Below are 26,842 nucleotides of genomic sequence, written 5' to 3' on the forward strand. Positions count from 1 at the left end.
GTTGCATTCCAGAAGCGATCTGTTTAGAAGAAGATGCAATGGAGCTATCTTCTCCCTCACTTTAATCTCCAGGTTTCTCTTAATGAAATTTAAAGCCAGTCCTCACAGAACTGGTGCTGAGCTGAGTGACAACCTCTCCACTGATGCTGAGTTTCTTATCATCGTCATATTACACAGCATATGGATGAGGAGAGCTACTGTCAACTTATACAAAAGGCCTTCTATGTGGAATCAGTTCAGTCCATCATTCTTTCCCCAACATGATTCCAAGAAATATTTTTTTCTGGGGGATGGAACATATAACAGGGAAGAATCTTTGTATTCTATTACAAGTTAATCAGTAAAAGAATGCTGCCCATAAGCTCAAATTATACAAAATGGCCCATCTCTAGGAACCAGTTAGTGAGCATTAAGCTAAAATACCTTTGTTTAGCTCACAGGAAACATCCTGACCAGGCCCACATGTGAATGATTGGAGGAGGAAAGAAATTAACACATCCCCTCTGGAGGCTGACCAAAGCCAAGATATGTTTGACTTGACTTCCTCCCCTTTTAGTATAAAAGAAGCCTAAAATCTAACTCAGGTAAGATGGTTCTTTAGGACATAGGTCTACCATCTTCTCTGTCTGCAGGCCATCCTAATAAAGTCATTATTCCCTGACCCAACAAAGTGTCTCTTGATTTTTTGGCCTGTCCTGTGGTGAGCAGTACAAGTTTGGACTTGGTAACAAATGCACAGAAATCTCTGCTCTTTTCTCATTTAGAAATATTATAATCCTATGTGTCCAATCGTCATCTCCCTCAGTATGCTTCTATCAGCCTTCAACCCAAGAACCAATATACCATTTTAAGTTCTTTTTATCTTCCACCTATTCTATTAATATCTCCTCTGGATAACAAACTCCATATACCAAACGTGGGATATATACATCCTTTTACTTGAATTCTCTTTGCCTTTCAAGTTTCATGGGGTATCCCCTAACAATGTGCCAAGATTTTCTACACAGGTCCATCATGTGGCCAATAGGTTTTCATTGTTTCCTTAATCATTGTTCCAAAATTCAGCCATCTTTAAAAATAAGCAGTAAAGTTTTAGAAAATGCATGTGAATCACTGTTTTAATGAAAGAGTATTTTTAAAAAAACAAGAGGCAAAGCATGTTATTCACTTTGGTTAAATAAACAGAACCTCTTGGGAGCCTGGCTGCTTGGCTTCCAAAGCCGGAATTGACAGGCCAGGCCCATGTGGTTCCAGGTACCTTGAATTGCCAACCAAGAACAAAGGAAAAATGAATAGTCACATGTGGACTAATGTTGAAAATCAAAAAAATTAACCCTCTATTGGGGTCCTTAATCCTGTCACATACTGAGAATTCACATAAGCTTTAAATACTATATGCCCTTTAACCATACATTCATATACTCTCTCCAGCATACATATATCCTGGATCATATACATATAGGAAATATGATTGTCCTATACCCAACAAAAGCACTAATCTCACACACCTTCTTGGCAAAATGGCAGCAACAATGTGTTTATGCATAATAATACCATCCAATCACAGTAGAAAAAAAGATGGTGACTCTATGCCAAGTTTTTGCTTAACAGTCTTATTGGTGAAAGTCCCCAAGTGAAATCAATGGAACTAAACTGCCATTGGCACTGGAGAAGCTAAGCAGATCAGAGACCCTCATGAGATATTTATATCCATATGGCTAGATCCTGAACTTGATTGGATGTATCATAACACTGAATGTGTTTTTAACATGTCCCAGACAAGGTGGATGAATTTTCACTGTCTCAGTCTCTCCCTTCTGTATTTCTTATGCTTCTGGTATTTGGTATAATAGTTTATGATTTCAGATAACTACTTTTCAACTGCTTGACCTGCAGGATATCTCCCAATGAGATCACAAATTCTGTGAATGCAAGAACCAGGTCTTCAGATTTCTTTCTCTCCCCACTTAGCTCTTAATCCTATGCCTTTCATAAAGCAAACATCCAATAGACATTGCCTGACCAAATGGCCTAATGGAGTCTTGGAAGATTGACATGGAGTCAGTCCCGAATTGCATGGCACTGCATGAAAAGAGCTGTTAAGAGAGGCTGAGGTTTGGACCCTTTCCTGTAAAACTATCTCTCCCTGCACTTATTGCAGCTCTTGTGATTTATTCATCCTTTGATGTATTTGTGCCTTGGCTGTTTTTTTGTTTTTTTTTTTTTTGTTTTTGTTTTTTAAACCATGCCATTAGGGTTTTGTTACTCATTCAGGTAGTAAATTGAAGAAAAAACCCTTTCTAAATTGCTAGCATTCCAGTCATGGGTTTGAGGCCAAAAGTTTCTCCCATGCAAGAAAAGGTCAAGTGTGGTTGCTCACCCGAGAAGCGGAGCAGGGTAAGCCACTTGGCCCCAATCAGAGACGGTCCCATGAAGCACAGGGAAGGCCGCTTTTCCACAACCTAGTCATTGCCTGAAGTCTGAATCTTGATATTAATATTTTCCCCTCACTTTCTGAGTGTCTGCTTATTTAAATTTCCTAATCATCTGGTTACAAGCTCTCAGGGATTTCAAGGAAGAAAACAACAGGTCAGCTTAAAGAAGTTAAAGAAGATAAATGAATGTAGACCAGGGGAATAAGAGCCACTTCCCACTGAAGACTCAGCTAGCCTTATGTCACGGGGCACCAGCCTGATTGCATGAGGTAGCTGGCTCTATACCAAGCATGGACACATCTGGAAATGATCATTTTGCAGTTTACTTGGCCTCTTCCTGATGGCGAGACCTCACTGTCTTGCCTTATGCAAACCACAAACTCACACATTCCTGGCCAAAGGGGACGATTTACTTGGCCCGGCATGTCCCTGAGGATGACATCAATCTGGAGTTAGCTGGTCACCAAACATAAACAAGACCACAGACACAGAAGGAACATGTTAAAGGGGGAGACAGGGTCATCACCCACGGTCACTATACTTAGCGTGTCTTCAGCCAAATGCAGTATGACAACAGAGACATTGCTTCACCCCGAGTCCCTCTTCAGGCTGGCTGGCAGCTCCCCAGTAGTCTAGATCAGGACTATCTGCACACTTAACAGACAGTGGCCGTTGGTTGATTTGACCAGGGCTTGGCCTCAAAGATGCCAAGTCTAGAGCCTGGAGTAAGGACAAGAGTGACGCTTCTGTTTTCCTCCCCCGTCATATGCAGGAAATTTGGAAGATCCCTTTCATTGGACCCACAGTGCCAATCATCCCCTTTACAGAGACTGAGTCCGGTGGGCTCCTGGCATACACCCTGGTAGACAGTTTTGTTTAAAATGTGAGAAAATAAATAAGCAAAAGAAATCAAACCAAATAAAACCAAAGGACATACCTCTTCTCCAGCTGGCTGTGCACTCCTCAGGCCTACCCCAGGTGCTCTCCTCCACCACAGCCTGGCTCCGTGGCTCCAAGTCTGAGCCCAGCTGCATCCTTGATGGAGGACTGTGCGGGTCCCAACCGACCTCTGCCACGAAAGGCATCACTGCTGTTTAAACCATCTTCCCATAAAAGCAGGAAAAACAAGGGGTACAATTAGTACTCAATCCATTTAGTATAATGATCCAAACACCACTGAGTGGGCAAACCCAGATACTGGAAAAAAACATTAGCCTCAAGATTTCAAGACACTGACAATGTGAACTGCCCTAGTGGGTAGAGCGCAGGTGAAAGGCCTTCAGATAAATTCCCACTTCATCCCTGTGGAACTTGACTGTAGTTCTAGCTCAGGAAGGTTTTCCCTGGTAAAAGGCTGGACATCTGAAATTTCAGAATTTGGGGGATAGTCATAGTCAAGGCAGTGACATGGTTTCTGTGGTTTTCCTTTGGGGAAGGAAATGATGTAAGAGAATGGACCCGAGAGGAATTATTTGGCTGCATAGAAAGCATTCATGCAAATTTAACCAAAGGGGCTTTTACTCAAAAGACTCAGATTAAGTGGGATCCAATGAGGAGGTGACCAACTAGGTCCTAGAGCCAGGACCATGCTGAGGGCATCTGAGGAGCACCTAGACCTTTACCCCACTGCCTGTTTATTGGCATCATTCTGCTCCCTGAGTCCTCCCTCTTCATTTCTGAGAGGGCATCTGATGGCTTCTGACCAACCTTCATTTTTTACTGAAACATAGTTGATTTACTATGTTTCAGGTGGACAGCAAAGTGATTCAGTTAGATAATATATATAATAATAATTTCAGATTATTGTCCATTATAGCTTATTACAAGATATTGAGTTCCCTGTGCTATATAGTAGGTCCTTGTTATCTATTTTATATATAGTCGTGTGTATCTGTTAATCCCAAATTTCTAATTTATCCCTCCCTCCCCTCTCCCCTTTGGTAACTATAAATTTTCTTTCTATGCCTCTGAGTCTATTTATGTTTTGTAAGTGATACTATATGATACTTTCTCTGATTCACTTTGCTTAGTATGAAAATCTCTAGGTCCATCTATGTTGCTGCAAATGGTGTTATCTCATTCTTTTCTATGGCTGGGTAGTATTCCATTGTATATATGTACCACATCTTCTTTATCCATTCATCTATCGATGGACATTTAGGTTGCTTCCCTGTCTTTGGCTAGTGTGAATAGTGTGGCTACGAACATTGGGTTGACCAACCTTCCTAGTCAACTGCCATCGAGGTAGAAGGGAAGATACACAGTAGAAGGACTAGTCTGCGGGGGTAGGAGGGTTCTGTAATTCCTTTAAGGAGAGATTGTGGAGGCAGGAAGGGACTGATGAACAATTTTTCTAAGGAAGCTCCCCTCCTATTTACCTCTTTAGTGATAAGGAAAGATCCTTAGTTGCATCACATCAATATGAATCAGATAGGATAGACCTGGAGCAGGGGACTCCTTCCCAACCTGCTGATAAAGCAGTCTGAAGCAAGATTGGTGTCTTCAGGTCAGTAAGTACATAGAACATCCGGGAGAGGTGGAATAAGGATAGAGGGAAAGGGCTAGAAGATGTACACATTGCATATTGTTGTTCAGTCCCTAAGTCATGTCTGACTCTGTGACCCCATGGACTGCAGCACACCAGGCTTTCCTGTCTTTCACTATCTTCTGGAGTTTGCTCAAATTCATGTCCATTGAGTTAGATTCTGCATCCTGTTGTGTAGCTCCTATCCCCCAATTCCTGTCCACTCACAGGCAAATTATTCCTGCAGAGCCTACACAGACTAGATCCTAGGTTTTTGCTGTGTTTAATTATCGTGGGATGGATGGATGGATAGATATCTATTCTGTCTAAATCTATGCCTAAATCCAACCATCTCATCCTCTGTCACCCACTTCTCCTTTTGCCTTCGATCTTTCCCAGCATCAGGGTCTTTTCCAATGAGTCAGCTCTTCATATCAGGTGGCCAGAGTATTGGAGCTTTAGACTTAGCATCAGTCCTTCCAAAGAATATTCAGGGTTGATTTCCTTTAGAATTGACTGGTTTGATTACATTGCAGATTATTTAAATATCTTTAAAGATTAAACTTCCTTGCCCTCCCTCAGACCCTGTCTCAACTGCATTCCCACCCAGAAGAACGGCTAATTGGCAGGAGGTCAGTGCATTTACACAGACTCACTTCAAGTCACCAGAGAGGCAGGAAGGGCCAGGGAGGAGAGACTGGGTGACACGCTATTATGCAATCATCTGAAAATATAATTTATGGAACCAGTAGCCATCTGTTTCTTGGGTAATGTGCCAAGGTACCTGCCAACATCAGAACAAGCTTTCTGCTGTTGGGTAACTAATTGCATCAATGGGACCAGCACAGCTCGAGACTCAACTTATGAAATGTGATCTTCCACCAAATTATTACTTCCTGCTTGGATTTTTCTCTGAGTTGGTAAGCATGGCACAGAGTTTCTGACTCATCAGGAGAATGACGGAGAGGTTAGAGCAGCTCTGCACCTCCAAGATGCAGTAGGTCAGCAGGTATGAGGGGCAAGCACATTCTTGCAGCCATGCAGGAGACTGTGGTTCAGCCAGGGCCCATTTTCACCTTCTGAGAAACAGGGAAGCTGACTCAGGATGAAACTGGGGAAGGAGGTTGCCCTAGAAGGGCTTCTAAGTTGTTATCAGTGGTTCTTTCAACACCTTTTGAATATTTTCTCTTTTAAAGCACCTTGTTTAGAGACTAAAGGGAATAGAATATGCAGGAGGTGTGAAATCTATGTCTCCATTCCTGTCACTCTGGATGACATGGTGGCCAACAGCTTAGATGCTGAGCTGCTCTGCTGTAATAAACTCCTCACAGGGAAAGGCCTCTTGTTATTTGGTATCACCCACAGCAACCAGCACCCAAAAGGGAGCAAGCTAATAATAAGTAGATTCTTCACCCTATTCTGCAACTCCTATCCCCCAATCACTGCCACTCATAGGTAAATTGTTCCCACAGAGCCTACACAGACTAGATCCTAGGTTTTTGCAATGTTTATCATGGGAAGGATTGATAGATAGATATCTATTCTGCCTAAAAAGACTTATTCTCAAAGCCCAAATGACAATATATTTTTCACTGCTTTTTTTTAAACTGTATCAGCATCATCAGAAATGTACCAAGAACACTGGGCATTGTACAGGTCTCTCGGTACCAGCTAACTCTGGCCTTGAAATGAGACAGGCCATTTCTCCTGGGCTCCTTCTAACTTCTCATTCAATCCCTATCATACTGGATTGGCTCTGAGCTTTACTGAAAAACAACAAAACACTTTCTGTCTTCCCAGCAGACCAGTACCTAGCACACTGCCCACATGTGATGAATATTTAGTGATAATCAGTGCAACCAATAGGATAAAACAAGGGATTTAACCAGCAGGTGGGAGAGTGCTCAGCATTAAAGCTAAACTAAAAGTGTGAAGTTCTGAGTGTTAGTCACTCAGTCGTGTCCTACTCTTTGCAACCCTATGAACCACAGCCTTCCAGGTTCCTCTATCCATGGGATTTCTCAGGCCAGAATGCTGGAGAGGGTTGCCATTTCCTGCTCCAGGGGATCTTCCTGACCCAGAGATCAAAGCTGTGTCTCCTGCATTGGCAGGCAGATTCTTTACCACTGAGCCACCTGGGAAGCCCATTGGAAAAGATAAACAAGAAATACTCGAGAAGATTGACTTGGCTTTCAAGAGATGTCTCCATTACATATGAGAACAGGGGTTTCTAAGAATATGGGTAATCCCTCAAACCAAAATATTCAAGATTATAATTAACAATTGTGGAATGGTCTCTATGAGGCTTTGTGGGGGTTGGGGTTTTAATTTTTTTTTTTTTTAAGTGGTTCTAAACTACCTTTCTGTTTGTGTTTTGCTTGGATAAACTAGAGAATTAAGTATATGCCCTGGGTGAACATAAGCTAGGTGGTAAATAACAGTGGAAGGAAAGTTGGCTTTCCTTGGTTCCCGGTGATATCACATGGTTCCCGGTGATAACAGTGATGACATCTGCCCAGGGATGTGCTGATAATTTCTAACAACTGGCTCTACAATAAAAGCCCTGATTTACAGTACTTGCCACGTTTAGTGGCATGAATACTCCCACCACAATTTGTTCCAAGGTACTAGCATTATCACTGAACATGAAGTTGGGAAGAGAGCCAACCCCAACATACCACTGTATCTTCCAGTACAGGCTGGATTCAGGGGACAGAAACCAGAAGATCCACCAGAGTTGGTAGGGCTGGAATCTTACATTTTTTATATCTAGTATCATGATTACAGGCTTCCCAGGTGGCACTAGTAGTAAAGAACCTCCCTGCTAAGGCAGGAGATGGAAGACATGCAGGTTCGATCCCTGGGTTGGGAAGATCACCTGGAAGAGGGCATGGCAACCCACTCCAGTATTCTTGCCTAGAGAATCCTATGGAAAGAGGAACCTGGCAGGCTACAGTCCATAGGGTCACAGAGTCAGATTCAACTGAAGCAATTTAGCAGGCATGCATCATGGTTACATCCAAAACTTAATTACTCTTAATAAAAATTGGTATATAGAAAAATGATGTCAAGGAATACCTAAAGTGTATAACTTATTCCACTGTCTAGAAAAAGTATTTGTCAATAAAGTTCTCAAGTTGGGATAGCATTGATTTCTAAAGGCTTATAATCACATTTAATATGTAACAGAAATTCAAGTGCTGAATTGTTTACAACAGTCAAGGATAGAAACAACCTAAATGTCCACCGATGAATGAATAAAGAAGACGTGGTGTATACATACGCAATGGAATATTACTTAGCCTTAAAAGAGAGTGAACTAATGCCACTTGCAGTAACAAGGGTGCACCTAGAGATTATCATACTAAGCAAAGTAAGTCAGAAAGAGATAGACAAGTACCATATGATATCACTTATATGTGGAATTTAAAATACAAAAAACAAACATATCTACAAAACAAAGATAGACTCAGACATAAAGACCAGACTTGTGGGGGAGGGGTTATGGGGGAGGGATGGATTGGGAGTTTGGGAGTAACAGATGCAAGTTCGTATATATAGGATGGATAAAAAACAAGGTCCTATTGTATAGCACAGGGAACTATATCCAATATCCTTTGATAAACCATAATGGAAAAGAATATGAAAAGAATATATATATGTAAAAAAAGAAATTAAAGTGCTGAAAAATTGCACTAATATGATCCATCATTAACTCTAAATTTATCTTAAAACCTTATATTTTAAGAATAATAAGAATTTTTCAGAATCTCTTAATTTATATTTTATTCTCAATTTTATTGAGTAAGTTTTAAAAATAAATCATGCCTTTTCTTATAAATAAATGTCTCTGAGAGCCCCTGAAGGTATTTTTTTTTGTACAAAGCGGGAAGGTAAAGAGACATTTTCCTCTCCAAAAATCAGGTACAAGTAAAACTCTAAACAACCAGGCAGAACAAGACATGCCTTTACGTTGATGACAAATTGAAACTATAATGTAGTGATCACAGTTCAGATATACAAAATTGGAGTCAGGCTGCCATTAAGGATCTGGTCTCAGACATGTGGCTGCACCACCAATAACCTGAACTTTCTTTGAACTGTACCAGACCCAAGGACAACCCGAGCCTCTGCAGAACACCTCCTGCCAGCTGCAACCTTATGGTCTCAACGTTTCCCCTTGTAACTACTCAAACATTCTGGACCCCAACCAATCCTGACTTAACAAGCACACTTACTTCTTGCCAGCTTCAATTATACTTCTTGATAAACAACTCATGTAACTAACCATAATCTTGTAGTTTTTATCTTTGTAAGCCTTCCCCGTTTTGTAGTTGAGCAGAACACAATTCAGGTGCTTCTTTTAAATCTGTGTCTTGAAGGCTACAGTCCTAACAAACCCCAAATAAACACCTTTTTATTTCAATCAGGTCTTCATTTTTTAAATTTTGGTTAACACTGTTCCATATTTTTGATCTGGAAGAGTCTCTTCCAGCTCTAGAATCCTGTGAGTCTCCATTTCTATTTAAAGACCCAAGAAATGTCCTTTTGATGTGGTCCTAGCTGACAGAGTTTGCTTTGGAGACCTGTCCTTCAGTGATGACAGGGTTTCCTCTGTCAAGTTCAGTGGGGCTGTGGCAACCAGTGCTTAGTAAAGTCAAGATGCATAAACAAGCCCCCTCCTTGCACCTTCTCCCTGGGAATACACTGCAAGCTTTTACCCCTTCCAATCAGACAGTTGCTTGGTGAGGCGGAAAGAAGTGGTAAGAGAAATAGAAACAATCAATTTTTTTTTTTCTATGTCAGGAAATACAGAATGCAAGTCTCCTGGAACTAATCTCCAGAGACAAAGTAGACTCTGGTGAAGTGGAGCAAGTCTGCAGGGTTGAAGCTCAGATAACTCATCTGCCCACCTCTGAGTTAAGAACCCTAAAACTTTCTGGGCCAGGTGTGGCTGGGAAATTGCTCAATTTCGTTCTTCAAGTGTAGGGTTCTGTTGCCCCCCTCTCTCTCCCTGAGTTTGTCTTTTGTCTCTTCACTCATCACTGTCCAACTCCAACTCCTAGGAAAAGACATATAAAATCTGATGCTACTTGCATTTCCACACATCCACATTTGTTAGGTTCTGTGAAAGGAAACTACTTCAGATCTTTGTTCAGAAGTCATGTTTCAAATATAATTTTATGCTGTGAAATTTTACCTTAAGTGTTTATTTACTCATCTTTTCTAAAGAAGTCAAGTCTGCTACAAAAAAAAGCAGTTAGGTGATTCGCATCTAGTGGTGGTTGCTAGGAAACCAAATTAGAATAGCAGAAGCTCTGACTTCCCTGTCTTAGGAACTCCTGGAGAATTAATGCAGGCACAATTGATTCAATGATGAATCAGCATTATCCAGTGAGATCTTTTCTTTCTTACTGTTAAATTGTTATTTAAATAGTTAACTTTAGCCTACAGTTTGTGTTAGCTCCTCAGTTAATCTTTAGACTCTCAGAAAATAAGTCTTCTTGCATGTATAGCTTTGAATCCCGAATGCCTGGTCACCAGAGCTTAGCCAATATGCACTGATTATATTTGAAGGGATGTGGTCCATGGAAGAAACGCCCCTGGATGGAAAAATAAGCCTGAGGTAAGTTCCACTGATCATTAAATGCATTCTCAAAGCTGTTTTCTTACTTTGGATTGTATTTCTCTTTTCTGTTCTTCAATTTGAGCCCTCAGAAAGGAAAACTTGCTGGAATATTCAAGAAGTGGATATGGGAATTGGTGCAATCTCTTTGCAGAATAATTTGGCAAGATCTATCAAAGCTGCAGATGTACACACACGGCAACCCACAGGTCCAGTCCTAGATGTAGAAAAACCACACAGCAGGAGAAATTCACCAGAAAAGTTCACTTCAACATTGTCTGTAATTGTTAAAAAAAAAAAAAAAAAAAAAAAGGAAAACAGCTTAAATGTCCTTTTGGAGGGGAAGAAAAGGTAAAAGTGGGTCTACATTCATACAATAGCAACCTATTAATACCGTACTAGTAACCCTGTTATATACCACCATTCTCCATGACACGGTGCTATACCACACCAGACCACACTATATGGCAGCTGAGTGAGCTGGAGCTGCATATGTCTACATGGCAAATCATTGAGCAAAACATATCTATTAGCAAAGAAATGCTCACCCTATGATGCCATTTATATAAAGTTTAAAATGTCAAACCAAATTGTGTATGAATACATTATACAGTCACACACAAATATTTATGGGAACAAAATCACTAAATTCAGTTCCACAGTTACCTTTGGGAAGGGGGAAGGAAGGATGGGCCACAGAAGTCTACACAATGTTTTTCTGGAATGTTTTATTTATGAAAATGTATATTCAAAGAAAGTATAACAAAATGTTACAACTGTGTGAAGCTGAGAGGTAAGAGCATGGAGGGCTATCCTCCAATTTATTTTTAATATTTGATATATTGCATTTTTTTCTCAGAAACTTGCTTTGGGATGACAAAAGACCTAAGATTCTTTTGCCTAGACAAGTCAGCTCCTGCACAAAGCTAGGACGAGAAAAGGTACTAAGGTGTTTCCAGTTCAAGGAACAGCTTAATTGCAAGTTCTGTGTATACATTACAAAGTTCACATGAATTTTGGCAATAAAGTGAAAGAAGGTCAGACACTGAGGCATGATATTTTTTATATGTAGCAAATAATAAATCTCTCTTTGGTTTGCTTTGTTTGAAGAATAGTTAATTATAAAAGCAGTACATCACTTTGGCAGCTAACAATGCCTAGAGCAACAGTTCTGAAGCTGTAATGAGCATAACAATGCAGATTCCAAAGTCCAACCCCTCCCCCCACCAATGCTAGTTTCCAATCCCAGGCTGGAGCCTGTCATTTCCACTTAGATCAATCACTCCAGACGGTCAGTGAACAGGGTGACCAGAGTAAACTGGGACTCTCCGAGGCAGGTCGTTTCACCCCTGAACCAGAGAACGTAAGTGGTTCCAACTATGACAACACACTGCAAGCACTGCTGGGTCATGGTGATATTAGTCAATAAATCTGTCCTCGAAAATCCCAGTCTACAAAACTATCACATCCAACAGACTATCCAGTGTTCATTCATTCACCAGATATTTTTTTGTGAATGTATTCACCCATACAGACATTGTTGAATGTCTGTATGGGCACAGTACTATTTTTATCTACCTTACTTGTTCTGTCTGTTAATTTGACATATATATGTCAATTTTTACATAAATGCATAAATGTGATTTGCTAGTTCATCCTCTTTGCTTTCTTTTGCCCCCAGAGTTGAACTGATATACTAGGAATGTCTTCTTTCTTAAAGTGTAGTCTTTTTTGTCCTTTTTCTTTGTTAACCATCCTCCCATTCTTTTCTTCATCCATATACCCATGCCTCACCCACATAACCTGTGTTAACAACCTAATATATACCCATCCATATGCTTCTTTACACCCATATGACTTTTCCCAAAATTTATTTATTTGGCTGCACCTCGTCTTAGGTGTGGCACACAGGTTCTTCCAGCTCTGTTGCAGCATCCAGGATCTTTAGTGATGGCATGCAAACTCTTCATTGCAGCATGTGGGATCTAGTTCCCTGAGCAGGGATCAAAGCTGGGCCCCCTGCATTGGAAGCATAGAGTCTTAACAGGGAAGTCCCTATGACCATATGATCTTATACAAATGTATCTGCACTTTCGCCTAAACGTAGCCCATCAACATGCATGGATGACTCAGCGCAGTAAAAAATACAGTCTCCCTCCACCAGCAGCTTATCACCTTTGGGAAAGACAATACACTTATATGAAAATATCAAGACAAAAGACAGTACAATGAAAAATAGATGGACAAGGTCTATCATCTCATGTGTTGTAGGCAAAAAATAGAAAGTGTAAGGACTCACTATCATTGTCTCCATGTCACAGACCACCAGATCAGAATTAGTTTAATGTCTGGATTCTCTGTGTTAAGAGACGTGTTCCCCCAGGTCAAGAAGGAAGCATCTCACCCTCAGAGGGCAGAGCTGAGGGGAGAGTCCCTCCTCAGTGTGGAGCTCCCAGACTCAGAATCATCTTGGGTCTGGAATAAGGTGAAGGTCAGGCAAGCAAGAGCATGTGTTTAACTTAGCAAATGCCATGGTGATATTTGCAGGCATAATCGTGCAAATGTTATTTGCCATGAGAAGGCATTTTGAAGCAGATGCGTCCCACCATCTCTCCACTTGGCTGCCTCGCAATGAAGCAACCCTTTCCTCAGCCTCCCAGGAGAGTGCCGTTTGTCGGGAGCCTGGGACGGAGACTTGGCAGCCAGACCACAGGAACGGCTAAAATCCTTCTGTTGCCTGGCGAGGTGGGCTTCTGATCTGGGCTTGGCAGAGCTTGTGTTTGCAGGCATCAGAGGACACATGTCGATTCCCTCCTTCCAGGTCAGCCCTGTGTCCCAACTGAGAAGGGAAGTGAGGCTTTGGGGTGAAGTGACCCTCTTTAATGAACCCAGAACTAGAATCTACAGTGAGCAGTGGGGTAATGAAAACTAGAAAACAAAGGACAGAGAAACCAACAAACTAGAAAAAGCAGCTGGGATGCATGAGACAAAAGGAGCCGGCTTCTATTTGAGGATCTTTGATTCTCCTTGTTTACTGGGTAGCTTCATTTACCCAAGTGGTTATTATTTTTTCAATCTTCTTGGCAGAACAGATAAGTTTCATCACAGGGCTTTCCTAGTGCTTGACTTGTCCAATATCAGATGGAAAAATAAAGAAACCAACTAAGCAAACAAGCCTGTAGCACAACCTTAACTGTTACCAGGGTTAGCCCCATATCCACTCAACAGGGATTATAGGAACTCGCTCAAATCCTCTGAGAAATACTTACTGCAGTACTGCCCAGGAAGGTGATATAATTTAAAAGCCACTGCACTTGAAACTGAATATCTAGAAAGAAGACATATGGTACAATGGAATGAAAATCAGACATCACTGGTTCATGTTCCAGATCCTCCACTCATCCACGGGGTGACTCTGGGTCGCCTTAACTCCCTGAGCTTTTGTTTCTTTGTCTGTAGAATGAGGGTGTTAACATCTTTCACTTACCTCACCTGACTGATGTGATGAGGATTGTGTGTGGTGATGATGGCTAACGCATTTAGAAATGCTAAAGGTTATGGAATAATAAGGTGGCTCTAGTGGTAAAGAATCTGCCTGCCAATGCAGGAGATGCAGAAGACTTGGTTTCGATCCATGGGTCAGGAAGATCCCCTGGAATAAGAAATGGCAAGCCGTTCCAGTATTCTTGCCTGGGCAATCCCATGGACAGAGGAGCCTGGCGGGCTACAGTCCATGGGATCACAAAGAGTTGGACACAACTGAGTGGCTAAACACACGCGTGCACACACACAGAGAATGATAAAGTCCTCACGGCACTGTATCACATCTTTTGCTACTAAAGATTTGAGAGGAGCCTACAAAGGGCCCCAGGAGAGATGTATAATAGGGGAGCACATAGCAAAGACACTAAGGCAATGCCTAATTACCTGCTAAACGGGGTAAAGAAGAAAGGACCTTTGTCATTCAGTGAAGCAAATAATGATTCTGGTCTACAAGATATAGTTTCAGAAAGCGGTTGGGAGTTAAGTCAGTCCTTGAGAATTTGAATAGCTGGATAATTCAAGAACCCAGGTGAACAAAAGCATACAGATGACGTTATCAGAAAGTAGAAAAAAGTTGTCTTCATCCCAAGTAGGATGGTATCTGTGAGGCTGACCCCCTTACTAAGGGGCATCAAGGTGTCCTCTCTTGACCCTCAGCTGCCACCTAACTTTGAGATAAGAGGTAAGGCCAAGAGAGAACCCCCCAATCCTTCATTCCCTCACATGGCTTTCATTAGGTTTTTCCTAGGCAGACTCAATGTTATGAAAGATATTTTATAATTTAAAAAATCAAGCAGTAATTCAGCCACCTCCAACCTTCTGTGTAACAGGACAGGGTGTAAATGACAAATAAGAAGGTATAATTATTTTCCAGGCTCATTATTTATTCATAATATAGATATCTGCCAATCAACTTTTCCTGTTAGAATGACGATAACCAGTGTTGCCACACCAAACTAATAATATAGTTCTAGCCCAAAGGCTAGGAGGTGAAGGGGACGACAGAAGACAAGATGGTTGGATGGCATCACTGACTCAATGGACATGAGTTTGAGCAAGCTCCAGGAGATGGTGAAGGACAGGGAAGCCAGGAGTGCTGCAGTCCTTGGGGTCACAAAGCGTTGGAAACGACTGAGTGACTGAACAACAAGCCCAAAGGCAAAGGAACTGAACATTTTTGTTAGCACAAGCATTATTATCTATGTAAACGTACAACTTCCTAAAAACTTTATGAAATATGAAAATAGTTCAAATATCTCTAATGAGATCTGGAAGTCCAGATTTCTATAGATATCTGCCAATCAACTTTTCCTGTTAGAATGACGATAACCAGTGTTGCCACACCAAACTAATAATATAGTTCTAGCCCAAAGGCTAGGAGGTGAAGGGGACGACAGAAGACAAGATGGTTGGATGGCATCACTGACTCAATGGACATGAGTTTGAGCAAGCTCCAGGAGATGGTGAAGGACAGGGAAGCCAGGAGTGCTGCAGTCCTTGGGGTCACAAAGCGTTGGAAACGACTGAGTGACTGAACAACAAGCCCAAAGGCAAAGGAACTGAACATTTTTGTTAGCACAAGCATTATTATCTATGTAAACGTACAACTTCCTAAAAACTTTATGAAATATGAAAATAGTTCAAATATCTCTAATGAGATCTGGAAGTCCAGATTTCTAAGTCAGCAATCACTTTCCCAGAGGTAACTTATTTATCAACAATAGGAGAGTTGAAAAGCATTGCCTGGACTCCCTTAGGGTAGAATGCTTAGAAGTGACGTGAAGGTGACCCACAGAGAAGTCGGCACCAACCATGTCTATCTCAGCTTCTGTTCTAGTTTCCTGCATGCCTCAAGTCTAGACAGTGGTTGCTGTAAATCAGCGAAGTTTCTTCTGAGGGCTTCTCAGGAGTGAACCCTCAGTTGCAGGAAGCTCTTCACTTAAAATGGCCCAGAAAGTGCACCCCTGTAGGGAACTGTTTTATCTCCCCTCCTGGTCATCATTATCCTGAGCCCGCTCCCACTCCTTTCTCCCAGACTCTCCAGCCAGGGGTCTTAATTGTCTCTCCATCCCAATCCAGGCAGGAGTATATGCTGAGCTTCATCCACTGTGTGGGTTGGGCCATCTCTATTTCTCTTATTCAGTGGGCAACTTGCCCTGAGCCTGGCTTCCAGCTTCCTGCCTCCTAATGCTTTTCTCCTTCCAATTCTTTGGAAGGCAGAAATTTTAATATCATGGTATAAAATATATCTAATCCTCAGAAATGCTACCATGATTTTCCTAAAGCAGTGTTGTGATAATGGAAGTTGGGGGCGGGGGGGCCTAAGGAGGAGTACAGGAAAATAAAATGTGAAGTTAGAATGTTTTGAACCATCACCAGTAAAGATCAAGAATGAAGGCACTCTGACTTCCAAAGACCAGAACCAATGCACCAGGCAGGAAGATCCTTCAAAGGAAAGAGCTGCTCAGGGCTAGAAATGTCTCCTGAGCAACAATTGGATCTGCTGGGTGGTCTCCTGAGCAGACCACCTACCCAGAAGGATTACCATACATATGGTGGGTGTGCGACCTTTGCTGACAAAGGTCTGTCTAGCCAAAGCTATGGTTTTTCCAGTAGTCATGTATGGATGTGAGAGTTGAACTATAAAGAAAGTTGAGCACAGAAGAATTGATGCTTTTGAACTGTGGTGTTGGAGAAGACTCTTGGGAGTCACTTGGACTGCAAGGAGATCAAATCGCTCAATCCTAAAGGAAATCAGTCCTGAATATTCATTGAAAGGACTGATGCTGAAGCTGAAGCTCCAATACTTTGGCCACCTGATGCAAAGAACTGACTCATTGGAAAAGACCCTGATGCTGGGAAAGATTGAAGGCAAGAGGAGAAGGGGACGACAGAGGATGAGATGGTTGGATGGCATCACCGACTCGATGGACATGAGTTTGGGCAAGCTTTGGGAGTTGGTGATGGACAGGGAAGTCTGGCATTCTGCAGTCCATGGGGTCACAAAGAGTTAGACATAACTGAGGAACTGAACTGGCGGGTGTGGGTCACCTTGGATATGAACATCTGGATTCCAGTGTCCTGATTCTTCTTTGAGATCAGTAGGAATTCTTTGCCCCAGGCCCAACCCCACCCCCTCTAAATAAATGATAACAGACCTTCTGAATCCACAGTGCCAAAACTCAGACTGGGTCTTAAAATTCCCGTAGGATACAAACCCAGCCTGATGTTGGGCCCATAGCAGCCTCTCAGCTGCTGCTCTCGGATCCCCTTACCGGCACTGGGGGGTCCTTAGCACTGAGGACTCTGGAGGAAGGCAGTGTAGAGCAGAGGATAAGGATGTGAGCTTTGGCATCAGAACCTAGTCCTGCTGTGTGACCAGGGCAAGGGGTTCAGCCTCTCTTAGTGTCTTTGTCCTCGTCAAAGTGTTGGCAGTGATAATAATAATAAGATCTTCTTCAGAGGGTCATCGTGAGGATTAAATGGTGCTTAGCACAGCAGCTGGCGCACTGTAAGTGCTCCATGAATGTTAGCTCTTGCTATTAATACCCAGCATGCCCCCACAGTGTTGCTTTGGCAAGGGCACTGCCCTGTGCTTTACACAATTCGAAGACAGTTTTCCCCTCTTAACAATCTGTCCTTCAGCACCTTGGCCAGAGACTCCAGAATCCCTGTGATGCTGTTTTACTAGACTTTACCAGATGCGATCAGAGGGCACTCTGCCTGCACCATGGTCTTCAGCCCACATCACTAGCCTGTGGGCTTGCCTATCTCTCTGAGGCACTGAGAGCTCAGAACTTCAATCACCTATAAGTGGCAACAGATCAAGAAGCAAAACCAATGCACCCTCTTTCTCTGTGATTCTTCCAAAGAAAGGAAATCTTTTGATGGCCAAGGGGGAGCCCTTGATTCTAACCTTTGTTCTGGCCAAATCTCAAGGTGGTGTAGCAAGGTCTGCTTAATTCAGTGGGGAACAAGAACTAACTAGAGGAGAAGTGTGATTGAGGACTGCCCCAGCCTCTCACGATTCTTCCCTCACTGCTCCCACAGGGAATTCAGGTTAGAAAACATTGATTTAGTATCACAAAGCCAGCTTAATGAAAGCTCTTAGAGACAACCGAGGTAGCTGTGACTTCTGAGAGAAAGGAGAGATGACAAAATCCCCCCTGGGCATTATTTCAAGTTGTTTTCTTGAAACTCCCAGAGCAGTCAAGCAATTATTTCTTTGTAAAATCAAGGAAAAGCTAGAGAGATAGACTCCCTGGGAAAACAGGACTCATTCTACAGAAAAGTGTTACTCATTCAGTCGTTTCCAACTCTTTTCAACCCCATGGTCAGTACATGGAATTCTCTAGTTAAGAATCCTGGAGTGAGTTGCCATTCCCTTTCCAGGGGATCGTCCCAACCCAGGAAACAAACCGAGGTCTTCTGAATTGCAGACAGATTCTTTGCCGTCTGAGCTACCAGGGAAGTCCAGTCTATATTCTACAGAAAAGCAGGGACAAGATGAACAAAGAGCATGAAGATTACAATTGGAAGGGAGATTTCAGATGATTTGTATTTTATAGATGATGAAACTGAGACTTTAAAAAGTGAGGTACATTTCCCCAGATCACAACTGTCAGAGGCAGATGTGTATTAAAAACAGAAATAAGCAGCTAGTACTTATTGTAGAGTTTACCATGTTTCAGGCTTCATAGGGACCTTGAGCATGTGATTTAGCGTCTCTGATCCTGTTTTTCCCATCTGTGAAATGGGGATAGTTATATTACCTACCTCAATTTTATAAGGTTATTTTAAGTATTAAGTGAGTTCTCCATGTGAAGATCTCATAACAGTGCCAAACACGCAGTAAGCACAGTCTGTGTAAGTTCTTACTACTACTATTATCACAAAAATGATTGTCACTGTTAACTTTTTAGGTTGATATCAGGGAGAAGTGACGATGTTGCCTCTCATGACAGGGCAAAGCCAGTGACTGACTCAAAGACAAAGGCAAAGGCTTCATCAGCCAAAATAAGTGTGGTCAATACCTCTCTGGCAAGGAAACAGCTGTGACCCTCCATCCAAGGGCAGGAATGTCACCTGCCAAGAAAACAGAGGACTCCCGTCAAACAAAGGCCACTCCATTGTGGCCACCCCACAGCCAATCCAGACAGGGCAGAAGTCCCACCCAGCAGGAGGGAGAGACAGCCAAGAAGATGAGGAACATGAGGAAGGTCAACGCAGAGCCTGTGAAGAAAAGAACGAGGAGGAGGAGGGACGGATGACAGCAAGTTGGGGGAGGGTGGGCAGTGAGCAGAGAGCTGTAGATGCCATAGGAGCCAGACAGATGAGATCTCCCACTGGGAAAGCTCCCCACAGGAGGACTAGAGGGGTCTGGATGGTGAGGGGTGCAACAGAAACGGCCAGGAAAATGAGCTCTAAAGAAAATTCAAGAAGTCAATATGAGTTTACCCATGTCTACGCATTTCTATGGAGTTATCTCATTTATTAAAGTGTCCTCCCCCAGCATATATTTCTGCATAATGTTTGCCTGCTTCACAGCCTGATTTGGGATCCAGTGAGGCTCTTCAACTGGTTATATACTGGGTGGGAGCTAAGGGGGTGCCCAAACACATGTGGCATTGTGCAACTGAAGCTTGGGGACCACTAAGGTTTTAGGGTTGGTGCACCCATTTCAGTTCTCAAGTCAAAGAGGATACTCCACTGAGGGGTCAGCAAGCCCCCTTTGTGCCAAAGTTCTGTCCTACACCCTCTCCTCTGGTTGCTCAGAGCCATCTGGTCATCTGGCAAGGAGCAGCAGCCAACCACTTTCCCGCCCAAACACAGAGGCTGTGACCTTGAAGTGGGGCTCCACTGGCCCTGGGACACCCTTCCTGCTCTTCATCCAGAATGAAGGGTGAGTTAGGTAGCATTTTAAGGCAAAAAACACCGGGTTCCTATATACAGGAGGGGTTCCCTTAGCCCCTCTCCACATAGGTTTCCATGCCTGGTGTCTGCATAGCAACAAAATCCTGCGTCCACAGGGACCAGCCATTGACATCTATCAACTTGTGTTTGGTGTTTAGGTCTTTTCCTGAATCTGACTGATTAGGGATGTTGTGGGGAGGCTGTGTTTACCAAGGGGTTTTAGTACATGAAAGTGGATCTTGTTGAATAGGCTGGAAACCATTAGACTTAGGAGAATAAATACAAGCACAGCTTGTTCTGTAATAGCTTCAACACACAGGCTGCAATTGTCTTCTGCCTTCTCCTCTTGGCTCCCCTCCTCCTTCTGTTTCCTCTCCATCCATTCCCTTGATGATCTCATCAACTCCTGTATCTGTAACCATCACCTGCAGACACATGATGCCAGAATGCCTGCACATTCTAGCTCCTCTTTTCCCCTGACCTTGGTTCCATGCCTCCAAACTTCTCCTGAAGTGTTGCCAGCTTCTCAAACTCAATTATACAGAACAACATTCACCATCTACACTTCTGAAGCCTGCTGCCCCTTCTGAGATCCCTTCCTTATACCTTATTGCTGTTTTAGAGTTCAGTTCAGTCACTCCTTTGTGTCCAACTCTTTGCGACCCCATTGACTACAGCATGCCAGGCTTCCCTGTCCGTCACCAACTCCCAGAGTTTGCTCAAAGTCATGTCCATTGAGTCAGTGGTGCCATCCAACAATGTCATCTCCTGTCATTCCCTTCTCCTGCCTTCAATATATCCCAGCATCAGGGTCTTTTCCAATGAGTCAGTTCTTTGAATCAGGTGGCCAAAGAACTGGAGTTTCAGCTTCAGCATCAGTCCTTCCAATTGAATATTCAGGACTGATTTCCTTTAGAATGGACTGGTTGGATCTCCTTACAGTCCAATGGACTCTCAAGGGTCTCAACTCCAACGCCAACACTGATGCTCCACAGTTCAAAAGCATCAATTCTTTGGCGCTCAGCTTTCTTTATAGTCCAACTCACATCCATACATGACTACTAGAAAAACCATAGTTTTGACTAGACGGACCTTTGTTGGCAAAGTTGACTGATGTACTCTGAACTGTAAATTGGAGTCCTCCAGTCTCTTCCCTCCCAGCCCCCAATATTCATGAGCTTCCCAGTTATGCCAGTTCTATTCTCCTGCTTCTGCTCCCCTCATCCCTGCCACTTCTCTAATCATGATGGTCCCTCCTTACTCAACTATTGCAACAACCTCCTGATGGGCCTCCCAGCCTTAGCTACTCCTTGCCCCCATCCCCCCTTTCCAGACTCTGTTGTCAGATTAATCATTCAAAACATTGTGTTTGACTACATCACCCCTTCAATTGGGGGAGCAGGGAGAGAAGGGGAGGAAAGGTTGTTCCCCCCCCCCCCCAGTCAGTTTCTCCAGAATAAAATGAGAATTCCTTGACCTTCAAAAGACAAAGAGGGGCATGGAATGAATTTTTCTTCATGAGCCAACTGCAACTGATTGGGGTTGACTGAATAGGGCTTTACCACTGGTACCAGTGGTAAAGAACCTGCCTCCTAATGCAGGAGACATAAGAGACACAGGTTTGATCCCTGTGTTGGGAAGATCCCCTGGAGGAGGGTATGGCAACCCACTCCAGTGTTCTTGCCTGGAGGATCCCATGGACAGAGGAGCCAGGCAGTCTACAGTCCCTGGGGTCACAAACAGTCAGACATGACTGAAATGACTTAGCATGCACACACAAGTAGAGCACAGTGTGGAAAAAACTCTAAAGCTGTATCCAGAGTTAATGGAAAAGATGCTCAGGATCAGTTGGTCATGTCTTTCATGAGCACTGGAATTGGACAATGGGACACCCATGCCTCCTATGGGCCAACCCACTTCTATGCCTCCCATCCTTTGGCCCACCTTTCATCTTATTAACATTAGAGCTCTCCAATCTCTTGGTTAAAATAAAAACAAGTCACTGTGCTGTTCCTCAAACCTACTGTCTAACCACCTACCCCTGAGCTTTATTCATACTGTCATTTCTCTTCCCCATTGCCATTAAGCTGTGTGTGTGTGTGTGTGTGTGTGTGTGTGTGTGTGTGTGTGTGCATGCGAGCGCACTCAGTCACTAAGTCATGTCCAGCTCTTTGCAACCTCATGAACTGTAGCCCACCATGCTCCTCTGTCCATGGGATTCTCCAGGCAAGAATACTGCAGTGGGTAGCCATTTCCTTCTCCAAGGGATCGTCCTGACCCAAGAATCAAACCTGCATCTCCTGAATCGGCAGGCAGATTCTTTACCAAGCCACCTGGGAAGCCCCGCCATTAAGCTACACTTCTACAAATCCAACCTGTTTCTCAAAGCTCCTCTCAAATTCATCTCTTCCCTAAAAGCATCCTTATTTTCCCTAAACAATATCTTAGTATCTCCTCTCTGACATCACACCTTCTTTTCTATAAGCAATTGGACAGTAGGAGCCAGATGGCTTGTCCAGTATTTTGCACGTGGCAGACAAATATTTGTCAGAAACGAATGAGTGGATATTCATATGCAATACGTGTCCCTAAAAGGATGCTGTCCACCAGTTATTTTTCAATTAGGTCAATAATGTAAGTATCACAACTGAATCATTGGCTAATTATTAGCAATCAAATCTATAACAGGAATGCAAGCTGAGCTCTTATTCACCTGCCCTTCCCTTTATTCAAAGCTCTGGGAACTTTACTATTGAGCATTCCAGTCCCTTCTCTTGCCAGGCTCTCTAAGAGCACACATGTGGAGATAATTGAACCTCTCCAGGGCCCTTGCTCTATGGAAGCAGAGAGTGAAGGCTTGGAGAGTTGTCTTGGCAGCCCGATGCCATTTGGGGAATATATGCTGATGTTGCTACAGATGGCATGCTGTTCAGTTTACCCCCTGTAAGTTCACGTTCATTGTTCTCCGTCTGGTTTTCAAAGATTCAAAAATTAGTTGACTCAGAGTGCCCCCAAATTAAAAAAAAAAAATACATACCCAGAGTAAGTATACTAAAAGAACAGTCATAGATAGTGATCCTCGAGTGCTACTTTAAGAACCGTTTGCCTGTTGGTGTCACCTGTGTGTGACCCAGGGTGGGTAGAGCCCTGGAGTTCCCTAACCTGATTGAGAATCAAAATCCACTGGAGGGCTTCCCTGGTGGTCCAGTGGTTAGGACTCCACCTTCCAACACAGAGAGTGCAGGTTCAATCCCTAGTTAGGGAGCTAAGATGCCACATGCCTCAAGGCCAAAGTACATAAAACAATATTGTAACAAATTCAATACAGACATTATAAATGGTCCAAACTTTACCACATACATACACACACACACATTGTTAAATTTTTAAAAATCCACTGGGGGTATTTTTTTCCTAGAAATATGTAGGAATTCTTGGGCTCCATCCTATGAGTCCTATGAGTTTCTGATTTAGGCTCTGATTGGACCAGCAGCTCTTCCCTCATCTCAAAGTTGGTATCAACTCTCCTCCTCTATGACCTTCTCTCTGTAAGGGCTCTCCTTACTCTGAACTCTGAGAATGATCTCTTCTACTTAGAGGCTTTGAGTTACTTTTTTTTGTTTCTTGGCTGCCCTGGGTCTTCGTTGCTGCACCTGGGCTTTCTCTAGTTGCGGTGGGCAGATTCTCCTTGCAGCTTCTCTCCTTGTGGAGCATGGGGGCTCTAGGGCATGCGGGCTTCAGAGTGCGGGCTCAGTAGTTGTGGCACATGGCCTTAGTTGCCCCGTGGCATGTGGGATCTTTCTGGACCAGGCATCAAACCTGAGTGCCCTGCACTGGCAGGCAGGTTCTTATCCACTGGACCACCAGGGAAGCCCTGTATTTCTCTTAACAATGGTGAGGGTTCAGCCACTCCGGAGCTCCACTTTAGGCAAATCCAGGTCTGTCTTCCTGATGGTGGGCCCAGCCACCCTGCCAAGCTTCACCCAGAGCCAGGCCTGCTATGGACCTGTAGTCACTGAGTCCTCCCCACCGTGGGCAATAAAAATCCTGTAAACCCCATCTCAAGAGGCCCACGGGGTCCCCCAGGAGGTTAGAAAGTCACCGGTGGGCTCGTGGTGGGACACCCAGTAGAATGAGGTGTGCATAGCATCATGGGAGTTGAGGGAGCACCTGGGCTCAGACCCACTCTGTGCTCCCACCCCCAGCCCTAGACAACTGAGGGCTCCTGGGTGCTGCCTCCTCTCCTTTGAGGTGACACTGACTTGTTCCCCTTGATACAGCTCGGCTCCCACTCCCTCCCTCTGGTTATGGTTCACAGTGGCCCTCTGAAGGCAGCACCTGTTGTTGAAGCTGGTGTAGCATGGTGGGTGATCTCTGTGCCCTGCAAACCGGGCAAGTTGGGTTCAGACCCCAGCTCTGTCACTTAGGAACAGCTCGACCTGGGGCAGCTTAGTCACCTTGCCTGTCCTCAATGTCCTCTGAAAAACTGAGAACGTTGTCACATGCATCACATGTGTGAGGAAAACAAAATGAGAAAATGAGTGCATGAAATCAAAACCACAATGAGGTACCATTACACGCCAGTCAGGATGGCTGCTATCCAAAAGTCTACAAGCAATAAATGCTGGAGAGAGTGTGGAGAAAAGGGAACCCTCTTACACTGTTGGTGGGAATGCAAACTAGTACAGCCGCTATGGAGAACAGTGTGGAGATTTCTTAAAAAACTGGAAATAGAACTGCCATATGACCTAGCAATCCCACTGCTGGGCATACACACTGAGGAAACCAGATCTGAAAGAGACACATGCACCCCAATGTTCATCGCAGCACTGTTTATAATAGCCAGGACATGGAAGCAACCTAGATGCCCATCAGCAGATGAATGGATAAGGAAGCTGTGGTACATATACACCATGGAATATTACTCAGCCATTAAAAAGAATTCATTTGAACCAGTTCTAATGAGATGGATGAAACTGGAGCCCATTATACAGAGTGAAGTAAGCCAGAAAGATAAAGAACATTACAGCATACTAACACATATATATGGAATTTAGAAAGATGGTAAAGACAACCCTTTATGCAAAACAGAAAAAGAGACACAGAAATACAGAACAGACTTTTGAACTCTGTGGGAAAAGGTGAGGGTGGGATGTTGTGAAAGAACAGCATGTATATTATCTATGGTGAAACAGGTCACCAGCCCAGGTGGGATGCATGAGACAAGTGCTCGGGCCTGGTGCACTGGGAAGACCCAGAGGAATCGGGTGGAGAGGGAGGTGGGAGGGGGGATCAGGATGGGGAATATGTGTAAATCTATTGCTGATTCATGTCAATGTATGACAAAACCCACTGAAAAAAAAATAAATAAATAAATAAATAAAAGAAAGAAAATGAGTGCATGGTGACCATTTTAAGAGGTCAGCTTACGACTCTCATGGGGAGAATTCCAGACATGGCGCAGAGAAGAGCAGGGCCTCAGCAGGGCTTTGAGAAAGCAGGAATCCTGCGGCTCACCTCACGCCCCAAGTTGTCAAGGGCCCTGCCTCCTTTCTGCCTGGGCCTGGGTTAGAGCCACGGTCCCAGCAGCAGGAGTGACAGCTCATTCCCCTCGGGGAGGGCCACAGAGCCCCTTCACCCCCTAGGAGCCGTGACAAGCTCCTGAGCAGAGGTAGGAGCCACCCCACCTGCAGCTCCATCCTTTAGGCAGGCCTCCTGGCCCTGAAGCACTGGAGCCCCTCCTCCCCACCAGCAACTATGAATCCTTCTCCTAGGTGGTTGCCAGGCCCAGGCCCACAGACCCCAGAGATGGGCAGTAAGGGGATGGGGCGGGGGTGCTGCCAATAAGACTGAAGATGCGTCTGTTGAATACCTGGCCAGCAAACAGCATTAGGCAGCATTGTATGGTATGTCAGTTATAGTAACTCTACCCCTCCTAAAAGTCTGGCCACGGTGAGTAGCAGCCCTGTTCTAACTATCCAAAGTGGGCTGGTTTCTCAGGAATCATGCCACAACTTCCTTTCCATCCCATGTCCCAGGCTAATGGATATCATTGAAACTCCTGGTAACAAGAAATTCTTCCAGGCTTGGTGGACAGATTCTGCCTTGCCTACTCATTGATAAAACTGCATTTATCACGATTGCTGTGTAACAAACCATCCTGAAAGCTAGTGGCTCAAAACAGTAAGCGCTGATTATTGGCTACAAGCCTACGAGTCAGCTGGCCTCACACATGCACTGCAGCCCCCTCAGTTGGGGAGGCAGCTCTCCTATCACGGCTGGATTCTCACGTGTCTGGGGGTCAGCAGTTGAAAGATGATCTATGATGGCCTCGAGCTGGGACAAACAGCACTTGATTCCTCCATGTGGCCTCTATTCTTCTGCCAGAGATTAATACTGTCCTGGGCTTGTCTCCAAGGTGGCAGGGTTCTGAAAGAGAGCAGAATTGTCCAGGAACTCTGGAGGCCTAGCTCTGAACTGGCGATATCGTTTCTGCCACATTCTAAGTCAAAGGAAGTGGCAGAACCTGTCCAGATTCAAGGGCAAAAAAAAAAAAAAAAGATTCCTCTATTCAAGGAGAAAAATGCAAAGCCATATTTAATTCTATATACGGATGCAGGGAGGGAAAGAATTGGGACCCTTTTCGCCAACAATTTATCACAACATGGACAGAGTCATCGCTGTGAAACGATTTTCCTTAAAAGCCACATGGACTCACTTTGCAATATATTACCATTAGTAGAACAAATTTCTAATTAGGTTAATGCCTCAAGAGTGAGTGAGAGAAGGCGAGAACGAACG

At 43.7% G+C, this 26,842-nt stretch overlaps 1 long non-coding RNA gene across 1 annotated transcript in view; it reads right to left on the minus strand.

The window, feature by feature from the left end:
• LOC133067173 (uncharacterized) overlaps nt 1-26,409 on the minus strand; it is a 32,768-nt gene extending 6,359 nt beyond the window's left edge. The window contains exons 1-6 of the long non-coding RNA XR_009695215.1: nt 26,332-26,409; nt 19,162-19,213; nt 13,855-13,913; nt 12,474-12,604; nt 10,633-10,802; nt 3,373-3,538 (exon numbers count right to left, since the gene is read on the minus strand). This is a non-coding gene — a long non-coding RNA (uncharacterized LOC133067173). The remainder of the gene's footprint in view (nt 1-3,372; nt 3,539-10,632; nt 10,803-12,473; nt 12,605-13,854; nt 13,914-19,161; nt 19,214-26,331) is intronic.
• Nucleotides 26,410-26,842: the final 433 nt, after the last annotated feature.

Source organism: Dama dama, chromosome 12, assembly GCF_033118175.1.
Source record: "Dama dama isolate Ldn47 chromosome 12, ASM3311817v1, whole genome shotgun sequence".
In the NCBI taxonomy this organism is placed as follows: domain Eukaryota; kingdom Metazoa; phylum Chordata; class Mammalia; order Artiodactyla; family Cervidae; genus Dama; species Dama dama.